The 12377-nt window shown below is 46.5% G+C and overlaps 1 protein-coding gene across 9 annotated transcripts in view; it reads left to right on the top strand.

Moving 5' to 3' along the window:
• The window catches only part of LOC116950457 (neprilysin-like), a 120228-nt gene that overhangs the window by 36273 nt on the left and 71578 nt on the right, over window positions 1–12377 (top strand). For 6 of the 9 annotated variants that reach the window (XR_012946430.1, XM_076072936.1, XM_076072943.1 and 3 more), the window contains exons 2-4: window positions 2065–3332; window positions 5795–5954; window positions 10688–10730. The gene's annotated coding sequence lies outside the window, so the exon portion shown is untranslated. The other 3 variants (XM_076072937.1, XM_076072938.1, XM_076072939.1) reach the window with 3 other exon arrangements.

Genomic DNA, 12377 nt, shown 5'->3' on the forward strand with positions numbered 1-12377 from the left:
ATTTTTCATAAGTTGATACTGCCAAAAAAGTGCCATTATACCCCTAGAGGATGTTTGGCCTACCCTTCCACACTATCCAGATTGTTTTGGGAGAGGTGGGAGTGCACCAATGCTTTGGCCCCGCCAAGTTTGAGCTGCTGATTGATGAACCGTGGTGCACCCATTCATCCTGTTCTGGAACACCAACAGCCTGATAGACAAAAAATATATCGTGAGATATGGCGGGGGCTTGGGGAGGCTATAATCCAGAATGTTATTGACCGTTACTGCTGATGGTGAGTTTTATATGGGAATGTTTTGTGAAGCGATGAACAGAGAGGTCTTCATATTATTGGTTATTTCGGTAAAGTCACGTAAGAACCAAGAATAAGAATCCCTGCAGTCACGAAAAGCTTTAAATAAAAAAGAGAGGTCTTCATTATTTGTTTTATAGCATCCAACAATAATTAGATTGTGATTAATACAATTGAATACTGAGTGATTAAGTGCAAATAGCGCTTGCTAAATTTTAAGGGCTTTGTTACCAGTTCAATGATTTTGACCGGACGTTATAGCTGCATTGGCTGGTTGAACTTCTGGCAGACAGGATTATGGCGGATACAAAGCGTTGCAGATTCACCAGAAGTTTCACACGGAACTTTGCTTTCCCTGCACACACAAACACACACACGGGATTGCATTTGTTTACGTGTCTTGCCAATTGTCTTATTTGTTTCTCTGACTGTAAGCGCGCCTTTGCTTGTGCACGTTCCACCGTCGTGGGTGTTTACCCCTGGTCGGCAGTGCCGCAAGTCTCTTGGTCGGCATCCACAGGGCACGAGCGCTATGCAGCGGACGATTCATTATTAACGTTGCGACTGCCAAGTTGAGCATTTTTGCCAAGTTGACCATTTGCAAACTTCGAACGGTGTGACCCGGTATGTTTTTAAATCATTAAATATTTATATATCGCCTCGGTGCATTCACTTGCTCTCTGTATTTGTGCGCGTAATATTTACGTGCCAGTGTACGCGTGCATGGTTATAAACGAAAACGCATGCCCTAGGTTCGTCTTACAAGGCCAAGGGGCGAGGGATGTTAGGCAGCACCTATTACGGTAAACAAAGCACACACACACACAAATCTGGTGTGGGCTATAGCCACCACGCCCGCCTCGTAGTCACGTGAATACACATCTGGCCAACGTGGACGAGTAGGCCAAAATACCCTGTTAGAGGGCCTCTGTAGAGCTCGCTCTAGTGGAGGCCCTTTAATCAGCAGAGCTGAGCAAGACATTGCGGGGCTGCGCCTTTACCTTTGCATTCTACCACGAAGAGCAATGCAACCTTCCACGGGTAATTGTGAACATGTGCCCTTGGCAATGGCACCGCAGTGGCCAATAATGGGGAGCGAATTCCATAGGGGGCTTTTCATTTCACACATTTCCGTGCACAATACTCGACGGTATATTGTCGATGTTTCCTCAGCACTGTTCAATGGGAGCCGAGGTTGAATTCTACATTTGCTATCGTGCTGCATTTTCGCTTGCTCGCTCGCTCGCGTTGTTGTTGTTTTTGTGTGTTCACGTGGGGTTTCATCCGGGTTTTGATGCCCGTCTGTGATCAACGTCAGTGACGAATATCTGGACCATGTGCCTGGGTCTCCCCTAAGTCGGCTCAGCCTTGAGAGAGTGCCTGGTGCAAGTGTATTGAACACGGTCGGCATAGAGGGCAAAGAGAGAGGTGACCGGCCCATGGCGCTGGCCACACCACCACTGCCTTACACACTGTGCAGGCATTCATAGGTGCTCGCAAATAAAACTTGTCCTATCGGTCTGGAAATGCTTTGCCGGGGATATTTGTCTATTTTGTCTGGGGGGGAGGGGGGTTAAGAAATTACCCCTCGAGCTTGTTTGCCTGCTTGATGTTTTTGAGATTATTTGTAAATATATATACAAACTGCATACAGTTATATATGTGTAAAAAAACGCAAAAACATTTAAATACTGTAATGCTGTTCAATTCCCATATGGTATGCTTATAATGACATGAATATTTTCTTGCGTTTTTGTTTTCCTGTCTGTAGGCATCGTCAAGATGGATATTTAATCGAGAAGGTGCTGCCCTGAAATATACCGAACCACCGTGATTACATTAACTGGGCCCTACCACAAACACAAGTTATGTTACACACCTGATAACCATCTCACAAAGACGGTCACCGCATCGCGCACTTTCAGATGCGCTTCTGCGGCCGTCTGGAACGCTCTTCTGATTTTAGATAACCGCTGGAGATATGCACTTTTAAATCTATATTTAAAACGCTAATTTTTGTTGACTGATTTTTTTGTGTTTAGTTTATTGTCCTTACTCCGTACCTCCGATTAACACAGTAGGCTATTTACGGTGCGAAAGAAGTTCAACATACACATTTCCCCTGGTATCTCGCCACTGTGGCAAGATGTTAATTACCTCGCCTGGTATGCAGGGGGACATGAGTTCGATCCCGACCCTGACGCCTGTATATTCGAAGTGTGCATGTTCTCCCTGTGGTCGCGTGGATTGTTATCCGGGTCCTCCGTTTTTCCCCCTCCACATTTATAATTAACGTGGAGTATTTGGCTGCTAGAAATTACCACATGGTAAGCCACTTCGTTGTGATATCATTGGTGGCCAGGTCACTTCTGAAAAAGAGCTGTATACAGCTCAGTGGGCTATGCCTGGTAAAATAAAATTAAAGAATTAAATGTTGAGTTTGTAGTTAATATGACACAATCCCTTCACGCTTATTTACCGCAGCTGTTAAATTCCCATACTTTCGTCGCTAGGTGGCACGTTCACGATTTACCACGACCACGCAACTCAGCTGTTACATCAGCAAAGTATTGAATTAGCATTGTACGTGCTGTGCAGGGGTGCTTCTACGCACATACCACAGTGCTCTTTTCAGTGTTGATAGTTAATCTAATAATGAGGGGTGCGGTGCCACACGAGCTTATTGCTTTAAAACAGCACACGCTGCTTCTGTTGCTTTATTGTGATTTAAAATGCACACAGCGACTGATGCACGGGCACGTAATCCGCTCTTACAGCACCAACAACAACAAAAACAAATATCGCATTCAGGCGAATGTCCCAGTTGCAAACATAACAAATTGAAGACTTTAATAAAGTTGCGAACGCGATTTTGTTTTCATCGCTTCAAGGGCAATTTGAACTTTGTTGCAAGGGTGCCAATGCAACCTAGGGTTGTGTATAATTCCCGTGTGTATGCGGCACAAGGATGAAGTCCGTTTCATGATCTGCCCGCACAGCTTCAGGCTTTTGCATCTCGTGCAACTCGTCAAAACCGAGGTGTGTTCAGACTTGAGAGATGTTTTTTTCTAAGTATGCCTTTGCTCAGCTGATGGAGACAAAATCATCTGACAACCCGTGAATATACCGCGCGGACAGTTTTAGACAAATCCGGTGAGGTCGCTCCACAAGAGATCGTGCGGCTCGCTACCAGAAGGTTGCTAATTCTGGTTGGGGTGTATATCATTATTACCGCTTTGTGGGCACGTCAACAGTGGTTGTCCTATGGACAGACTCAGCCTTGCCACTGGCTCACAGACTCACCCCTACCACTGGCTCACAGACCCACCCCTGTCACTGGCTCACAAACTCGCCCCTACCACTGGCTCACAGACTCACCCCTGTCACTGGCTCACAGACTCACCCCTACCACTGGCTCACAGACCCACCCCTACCACTGGCTCACAGACTCACCCCTGTCACTGGCTCACAGACTCACCCCTACCACTGGCTCATAGACTCACCCCTACCACTGGCTCACAGACTCACCCCTGTCACTGGCTCACAAACTCACCCCTACCACTGGCTCACAAACTCACCCCTACCACTGGCTCACAAACTCACCCCTACCACTGGCTCACAGACTCACCCTTGTCACTGGCTCATAAACTCACCCCTACCACTGGCTCACAAACTCACCCCTACCACTGGCTCACAGACTCACCCCTACCACTGGCTCACACTCACCTCTACCACTGGCTCACAGACTCACCCCTGTCACTGGCTCACAGACTCACCCCTGTCACTGGCTCACAGACTCACCCCTACCACTGGCTCACAGACTCACCCCTACCACTGTCTCACAGACTCACCCCTACCACTGTCTCACAGACTCACCCCTGTCACTGGCTCACAGACTCACCCCTACCACTGGCTCATAGACTCACCCCTACCACTGGCTCACAGACTCACCCCTGTCACTGGCTCACAGACTCACCCCTGTCACTGGATCACAAACTCACCCCTACCACTGGCTCACAGACTCACCCCTGTCACTGGTTCACAGACTCACCCCTGTCACTGGCTCACAGACTCACCCCTACCACTGGCTCACAGACTCACCCCTATCACTGGCTCACAGACCCACCCCTGTCACTGGCTCACAAACTCACCCCTACCACTGGCTCACAGACTCACCCCTGTCACTGGCTCACAGACTCACCCCTACCACTGGCTCACAAACTCACCCCTACCACTGGCTCACAGACTCACCCCTGTCACTGGCTCACAGACTCACCCCTGTCACTGGCTCACAGACCCACCCCTGTCACTGGCTCACAAACTCACCCCTACCACTGGCTCACAGACTCACCCCTGTCACTGGCTCACAGACCCACCCCTGTCACTGGCTCACAAACTCACTCCTACCACTGGCTCACAGACTCACCCCTGTCACTGGCTCACAAACTCACCCCTACTACTGGCTCACAGACTCACCCCTGCCACTGGCTCACAGACCCACCCCTACCACTGGCTCACAGACTCACCCCTGTCACTGGCTCACAAACTCACCCCTACCACTGGCTCACAAACTCACCCCTACCACTGGCTCACAGACTCACCCCTGTCACTGGCTCACAGACTCACCCCTACCACTGGCTCACAGACTCACCCCTGTCACTGGCTCACAAACTCACCCCTGCCACTGGCTCACAGACCCACCCCTACCACTGGCTCAGCACTCTAAATAGTAGATGCCCACTGCCTCATTGCTCATTCAAGCAGGAAACCACTTTGACTTTTGACTTGACCTGTGTATGTGTAGCATGCCTTTGTTGCGTGTTTTCGTGTGTGTGTATATATACAGTATATTCATTTATACCAGAGAGGCTAGATATAAGCGCATCCCTTGGGAGCAAGGCGAGTTGTGCTCGTATCCAAAGTGTGCTTGTATCAGACATTTCCCTTAGCCTTCAGTGAAAATGTAAGAATGTGTTGCTCATATGCAAACTGTGCTCATATAAGGTGTGATTACATCCAGCTTCCACTTCCATGATAAACCCTCACAGTGAGTTAGATCCCTTGTCTTATCTAACACATCGGCGGGTGATATCCGTACTGGTACCGGTCCTCTCCTAGGTCAACTCGGCCTTAAATGGATACCTCTTTTGGAATATAAACGTGAGTGCTGGGCAACATAGGTGGTAGCACTGAAAAATGGCTGCGTTATTATTCACGATGAATTCGATATAAATTTATTTCTACTGAAATGACAAATTCTAAATCATCTGCATTAACAACCAGACAGACATTACCCAAGCTCTGAATACCCCTTTGATGCAATTTCAAACTTCCCATTTCATTAATTTTTCACGCGTTCATCTTTTGCTATCTAAGGATATTAACTCTTCATCAAGTACATATTTTACGTTAACCTCCCCCCCCCAAACAACGTGTGACTGATCCTGACCCGAGTATTTTAACGAAATAAATGCCGTCCCTCAATGATTTTCGTTGCGCAGAATTGTGGAGTTCAGACCACCGCAGTTACTGCTCAAGATTGCACGAAGGGAACTTTCATCTCACAAAGAGAATGGCGAAGTCGGACGAAGTTCTAACTTTCCAACAATCATATGAAACAGAAAAATTGAGGAGTTATCTCGCCCCGGCAATCACAATGGGGTAAGTGTGTCATTCCACTCGAATATCGGCGTAGTGATTCATTATCCCAGTGCGGTTTGTTTCCATATATCAGTTAACTTATCCAAAATGTTGTTTTCAGGGTTCATCTGCACGTTAATAATATTCTTTTCTCAGGCTTTTGCCACCCACTGTAAGTTATTTGTTTTTGTTATTGAGCTTCTTTTGCACCAAAACAATATATATTGAGGCGAGAAACGCTCGGGACAACTCGGACACGTGACGCTCGGGTAACGAGCGGCCCGCCGGCTGCGGAGAAAGAAAAAAAATATAAAATCGCTCGTTAAACCTCGGTCGAATTCCGCGCCCGTTTTCGGTTTCATGCTGTCAATTTTGTTTAAAAAATCACTCGTACGTTCCATAAATTATGAATGTTTTATTATTTTTTCATATTCCACGCGTCAGTGTCATTGAAGCTGGATGGAGGTTTGCGGTTTAATAAAGGCAGGCGAGGCTGACGGGGATGGGGGAGGGACATATTATTCACTATCAATCACCGTTACTTTTTCAACGTCTCTGGAAACGCCAAAATGGGTAACATTGTGTTCTGTCCCAGACAGCATTGCCAAGGTTGCAACAACACCGGCAGTGTTCAAATCTCTGCACGCAACTGGCACAGATTACCTTTGTCTGCATGGATGACTGCAACGCGTTACACCTGTCAAAGTCTGCTTCCTCCATGCGGACGTGTGGACTAGTTCATTGCCAATTTATTCACTGTCATGTATTATGAGACTAATGCAGTTGTGTGGGCTATCTGGAATGCAGTGGGGTTAGCGCACTACAATACAAACCCGGCCACCTGAGTTTAACTCCCGGTTTTGGCAAACATCAGTGGCGAGCGATAACTGAACCGGTCTTGGGGCTTGTGGCCCCCTTCACCTCATACTGACCAGTGCGGTGAAGTATGGTCGCGCTGCGGGGATGCTTCCTCATGGTACCAAAAAATTCAATTTTTTGCCGAGTTTTCACTTTAGCCTCACATTCCACGTACATACTATAGAGCTGTGGTGGAGTGGTGGCACAGTGGTTGGCACACTTCACCACGATCCTCGCGACCCGAGTTCAATTCCCTGCACTGAGCAGCGTGTTAAGTTAAGGTCAACCAACCCTGGGGAACTTGCATCGTGTGGGGAAGCCTTTATCCAGCAGTGGATTAAGACAGAGCTGTAAGTGTATTGGGATGTCCCAAGGTGGAGAATGATGATTCGGCAGTTTTTTTTCTTTTGGCAGTTGTGGAGGGAGGGAGGTGGGGAGGGAGAAGAGGGAGGGAGAGGAGGGAGGGAGGGAGAGGAGGGAGGGAGATGTTTCCGGAGAGCCTGTTGATGGATTCCACTGGATTCTTCAGTGACATTGCACACAGCAAGCACTGGCACAGTATAAGCTAGGCCACCAGTGAGCTCCCTACAGCACATCGCCATCACGATCGCAGTCGTTCGATTGCAATAAAAGGAAAATAATGCAGCACACGGGAGTATGAACACCTCTGAAAGTGAGTCATAGCCACGCTGATGAAATGAACGACACGGAGGTGATGATTTTTCTTTTAAAGTTTGCTCATTTTTTTGTTGTTGAAATTACAAAGTGTCATTATGCCTTCGATGAGGAAATTCATCAAAACGTTGTTTGCCGACACCAATATTCAAACTGGAAGGAGATAAACGAAAAGTGGCACAGAAAGATGAATTCTGTGAACGGAGTTCATGAATAACGGGGTATTTGCAAGGCACAGGTAGGAGACATGAGTTGAATATATGACAACCGACGTACACAACCTGTGGCAGGGACAATAAACATTCAGGTGACGTCAATCTATAAATACGGACGCGTGTACTAGTAATGTTAATGCCATGTGCACAAGGCAGGGATGGGATGGTGTTTTTTCCTCATCCAACAGTGGATTGGGAGTGGCTGACGACGATTGTGATCATCATGTTCTATCAGCGTCGTATGTTGAGGTGAAGAAAGAATTGGACTAACCCCGGGCAGCAGTAGAAACCGGTGGAGGAACAATTGCGACGAAGCAAACATTGTCCCGAATAAGCTGCTCTGGTCGCGAATTCCAGCACCACCAGCAGCCATCAGGAGGGTCACCCCCGTAAGCAATGCGCTGCCCTACATCCTATCCAAACTGGCTACGGGAGGTGCAAGTCACCTTCTCCACCATTGGAATTTATCTCCAAATGTAACTCCAGCGCACCGCGACAATGAAACACTTTCAACTCATGTCTACTGCGAGTCTGTGGGTCTCTGTGTATGTGGGTCTTTGTGTTAACTGATGTCTACTGCAAGCCTATGAGTCGCCGTGGGTGTCTGCATGAACTATGTCTCCTACAAGCTCATGGTTCTCTGTGTGAACTCATTCTACTTTAAGCCTACGAATCTCTGAGTTTATGGTTCTCTGCGTGAACTCCATACCTGTGAACCCATACGGTTTACCCGTATTCTTGTACATGGAAATGTAGTTTTAAGGTTCATATGGTGGACAGCCGTTTCAATATGGGAAGGTGTGTTTTGTATATTTGCTTGTGTTTCTCCCTTGTGATTGGACTTTGTAGGATGAACGTTGAGATTTATAAGGGCACGAGGTGACCAATAAGGGTCTGAAATGGTCTGTAATAAGGTAGGGCACTGATAAAGGGTTGACAGGTATGTAACTCATGTCTACTGCAAGCGTATGAGTCTCTGTGTGGGTCTGTGGGTCTCTCTGTTAGTCTGTGAGTCTCTGTGTCGGTTTGTGTGGTCTCTGTGTGGGTTTCTGGGTATGTGTGAACTCATGTCCCCTGTGAGCTTTCTTTTAGGGCATGAGTGGAATTCACTCTTTGTTATCTGAAGCCAGCAGCGTATTTTACTTCATAGACATCGTTTTTTTGCTGCGATTCAATTCATATCCATATAAAAGATTATTGAGATTTTGACATTTCATTCAGAATCCTTCCAGGAAGCAGTGTATCACCTTGTGTGGAAGATAATGCCACAGAAATACTTCTGAGGACACTTCCATTGGCATCTATCCACAGTAGGCCACACATTTTAACGCCCTGCAAATATTTAATCACAACATAAAAAATGCAAATTTTCTAACTAACACTGTATTTCTCAGAGGCATGAATGTCCGTGATACCGAGGCGTGCAGCCAGGCTCAGGGCTCGGTGTCGCTCACAGAAGCCGAACTTTAGGGATGGATCCTTCATCAGCGTCTCTTAAAAGTAGACAGGTTGACTGCTGTGACTGCGCTCAGGATGGCATTCAAGAGGGTGGGTGGGGCAGCCACAGCAACTTTGTTTTAAAAATGTAAGATAAATCAATGTTTCAGTCCCAGAATTTAAAGACGTCAAATTACGTTTAAAAGTGTCAATTTCTCATGGTAAGGTTGTTTTATGGTCAATGATGATTGGAATGAGACCATGTACTTTACTGTCCTTGAAACTAGGTTTAGATTGTAGGTAAGCCACCTGGACTACACGACAGTATTCGTAGTCTTCTCTATTGGTACAATATTACACGTTTAGGAGTAAAAGTACTCACCTCGTATTCATTTTTATAACGACGGATATGGGGAGATACCGCTTAAAGCCATCGTCACTACGCAATTTAATGAGCGGCGCTGCGGACTTCTCCGACAGAGTTGCGGTAGGAACACTCCGTTGCAGTTAAATACAATACATGTTACATGTAATTTACAAGCACGGGGGGGTCAAAGTATGCGGTTTTTTTACCCCATGCAGAAAACAAGAACTAAGCATTACACCGTGTGCTCAGTAAAACACCTTATCTGTTCAAGGACTCGAATGATAAACTTGGCCACATTACGAATGCCACCCTAATGTATGAAGAATGGGCGCGAGACAAAAAAATACTGGCGGTGGAGGTTATCCAATACAAACCATGTGAATGTTAACCTGCCCTTGTCAATGTTTACTTTATAGTAGTTTAGGCATCACGTGATGTTCGGTTAAGAGGAAAACTTCTCTCTGCCAGAATGGCGGGACGTGTTAAAATACATTTGCACGGCCCTACTGCTTTGCTGCGTGAGATTATAGGATGGTGACAGCAGCAGCAGCAGCAGCGATCCCAGAAGGGGGCATCGGGACATGAGTCAGTGGCGAGGATCCACTGTTGAGATCCTGGTTGATGATGGTTGTGGGTTGGTTGTCTTTGGCAAGAAAACGTGTCAAACTCCCCTGCGGTTCCGCGCGATGCATCGGTGGGATTTGTTTGGCGGCAGGACGTTTGCCAGAACGGGAAGGTTGGTGCCGCTTTCAGTGATCCGGCTATGATGCCCAACGGTGCTGCACTGATAGCTGCAGAGTTCCAAATGGAATTGTCCCTGTGCCATGACTTGATGCCGAAACCACAAATGGAACATAACTGGTGGATGAAAGGGGAGGGGTGGGGGTCTGGTTGGAATTGGGGGAGCATAAAAACAAATATTACTATAAAGTGAAACTTTAACGGAATGAAAAAAAATTGCGGGGAGAAGCTTTTTCTTACGGAAAAAAAACCAAAGTACGATCGTGGCCTGTCTCAAGTTATCGCCGCACAACAATGCGCCGTGTGTGTTTCTAATCCACGGCGCGGTAATGTTCAACTCTAAAAGCGGGCATTGTGTCCTGGGTACCTCGCTCTCATCACTCGCCTCTTCAGCAGAGCGGCTCGAACATTCGACGCGCGCCAGCAGAGTAACCCACACCGTGGGGCTCGTTGTGTTGCAGGTGTAAGCCACACCGGGAAGGGCACACTGCTTGCCCCGGAGAGGTAAGTCGTGAAAGAGAAGGCCCAGATAGCCCCACGCTTTTGACGGGAGGACGTTTGGTTTAAATAGCCCGAATGAAACGTGCGGTGGGGAGGTGGGTGGACAAAACTTACCGTTCCACCACCGTGCCGCCACAAACGGACAGGCGACTTTTCAGGCGAGTAAAACCCTGCCGAGACGCGTGTCCGAAAAGGGAAAGGGTAGACTTTATTTTTTTACGCGCGGTGCCTAGGGGTTGCCAGAGTGAAACATGAAGCGTTCGAAAATTAACACGTACATTTTTTTAAGTGCCGTTTTGTTTTATTGTTTGAATTTTGCAAAGGGCGCTTCGAAAAATGTAGGCAATGTACGCTGACGAGGGGCGACTATATTTAAGGCTAATTAAATATTCATTCGATGTGCATAAGAGTGTTTGAGATCTTCAGCGATAACAGATAAATGGCCTCTTCATATTTAATGAGCGGTGATTACTGGACCGTGCTTTGCTTTGTGTATTGAGTTTGTAAACGCCAACATCTGGAGAATGGCGGCCAATAACTAAACTTCCGTTCAATTGAGTTCGTGTAGGGCTAAGTTCATGTTGCTCTTGTACCAGTTGAGGTCATACCAGACAATGACATGTCTGCTTAGTAATCAATCTGAAATCTACATTGTTATTCCTCTTTGCAAGTGACTCATTGTCTCTTACCTATGTAGTCTAGTTTCAAGAAAATGAAAAATATCTATCGATATCCTTCGGTGGTTCCCATCATGTGCGTCCGCTGTTATTTTGCACACCGTGTCGAGGTGCAATTGATCATATATGCTACATGGATTTAAATGTCACTGTTTTCTCTTGAAATACGATAATACTGTTGTTACTGACAATGTTTTTTTTATCCATAAACTCTGCCTCGTCAGCTGGTATGAGATTCAGCTGTTTGGGTAAGGTCTGTCAGCAGTGCAACAATATATCTTGTTTTATCGAAGTTGCTGCAGGACAGGCTTCATGGCCTATACCACCGAGTGGCCGGGAACGAAGAGCACAAATTATACCTAAGATTGCTCGAGTATTTTGAATCGACTAAGGTTCTAGGAACTTGAAAAAGAGTGGCAATGGGAGAGAGTACGACATTTAACGGGCGCAAGGCAAAAATTAACATTGGAGGAGATAAGTTTTTAGTCCTACACATTGATAGTTGAGCAAAGCTTGGATAACAGGAAAGAGTGGCACCGTTCTTAAGCTTCTCGTACTCAACAGTTGGCTGAAAACATTTTAATATATAGAGCACTGCAGAGTTTGGGCAATTGTTGGTGCCAGTTCACCACTTGGCTGCATCCCAGTTGGTCTGCGCTCACTCAGTGATTGTGAGATGCAGTGTGCATGAATGATGACGCTATATTAAACTAAATATTATACTAAAATACATTTTAAAGTGATGACGCAAAGTTGGCCGGGTGGCTCGGAGGTCAGAGAGCTGAGTTTGGCACCGCTGAGTTCCTGGGTTCCAATCAAGGCCGGGGAATGTGCTGACTAAACTAGGTTCTCAAGTGTAGTGACTTGATAACTGCACCAAAACAATCGTGTTGAATTTGGTTCTCTAATTGTGGATAAATTCCAGCTTTGAGAATTAAAATTATTTATTTTACAGTCACGTGACGAAAACTGG

Source organism: Petromyzon marinus, chromosome 39 (genome assembly GCF_048934315.1).
Source record: "Petromyzon marinus isolate PM22_M1 ecotype Great Lakes invasive population chromosome 39, UKy_Petmar_22M1.pri1.0, whole genome shotgun sequence".
Lineage (NCBI taxonomy): Eukaryota > Metazoa > Chordata > Hyperoartia > Petromyzontiformes > Petromyzontidae > Petromyzon > Petromyzon marinus.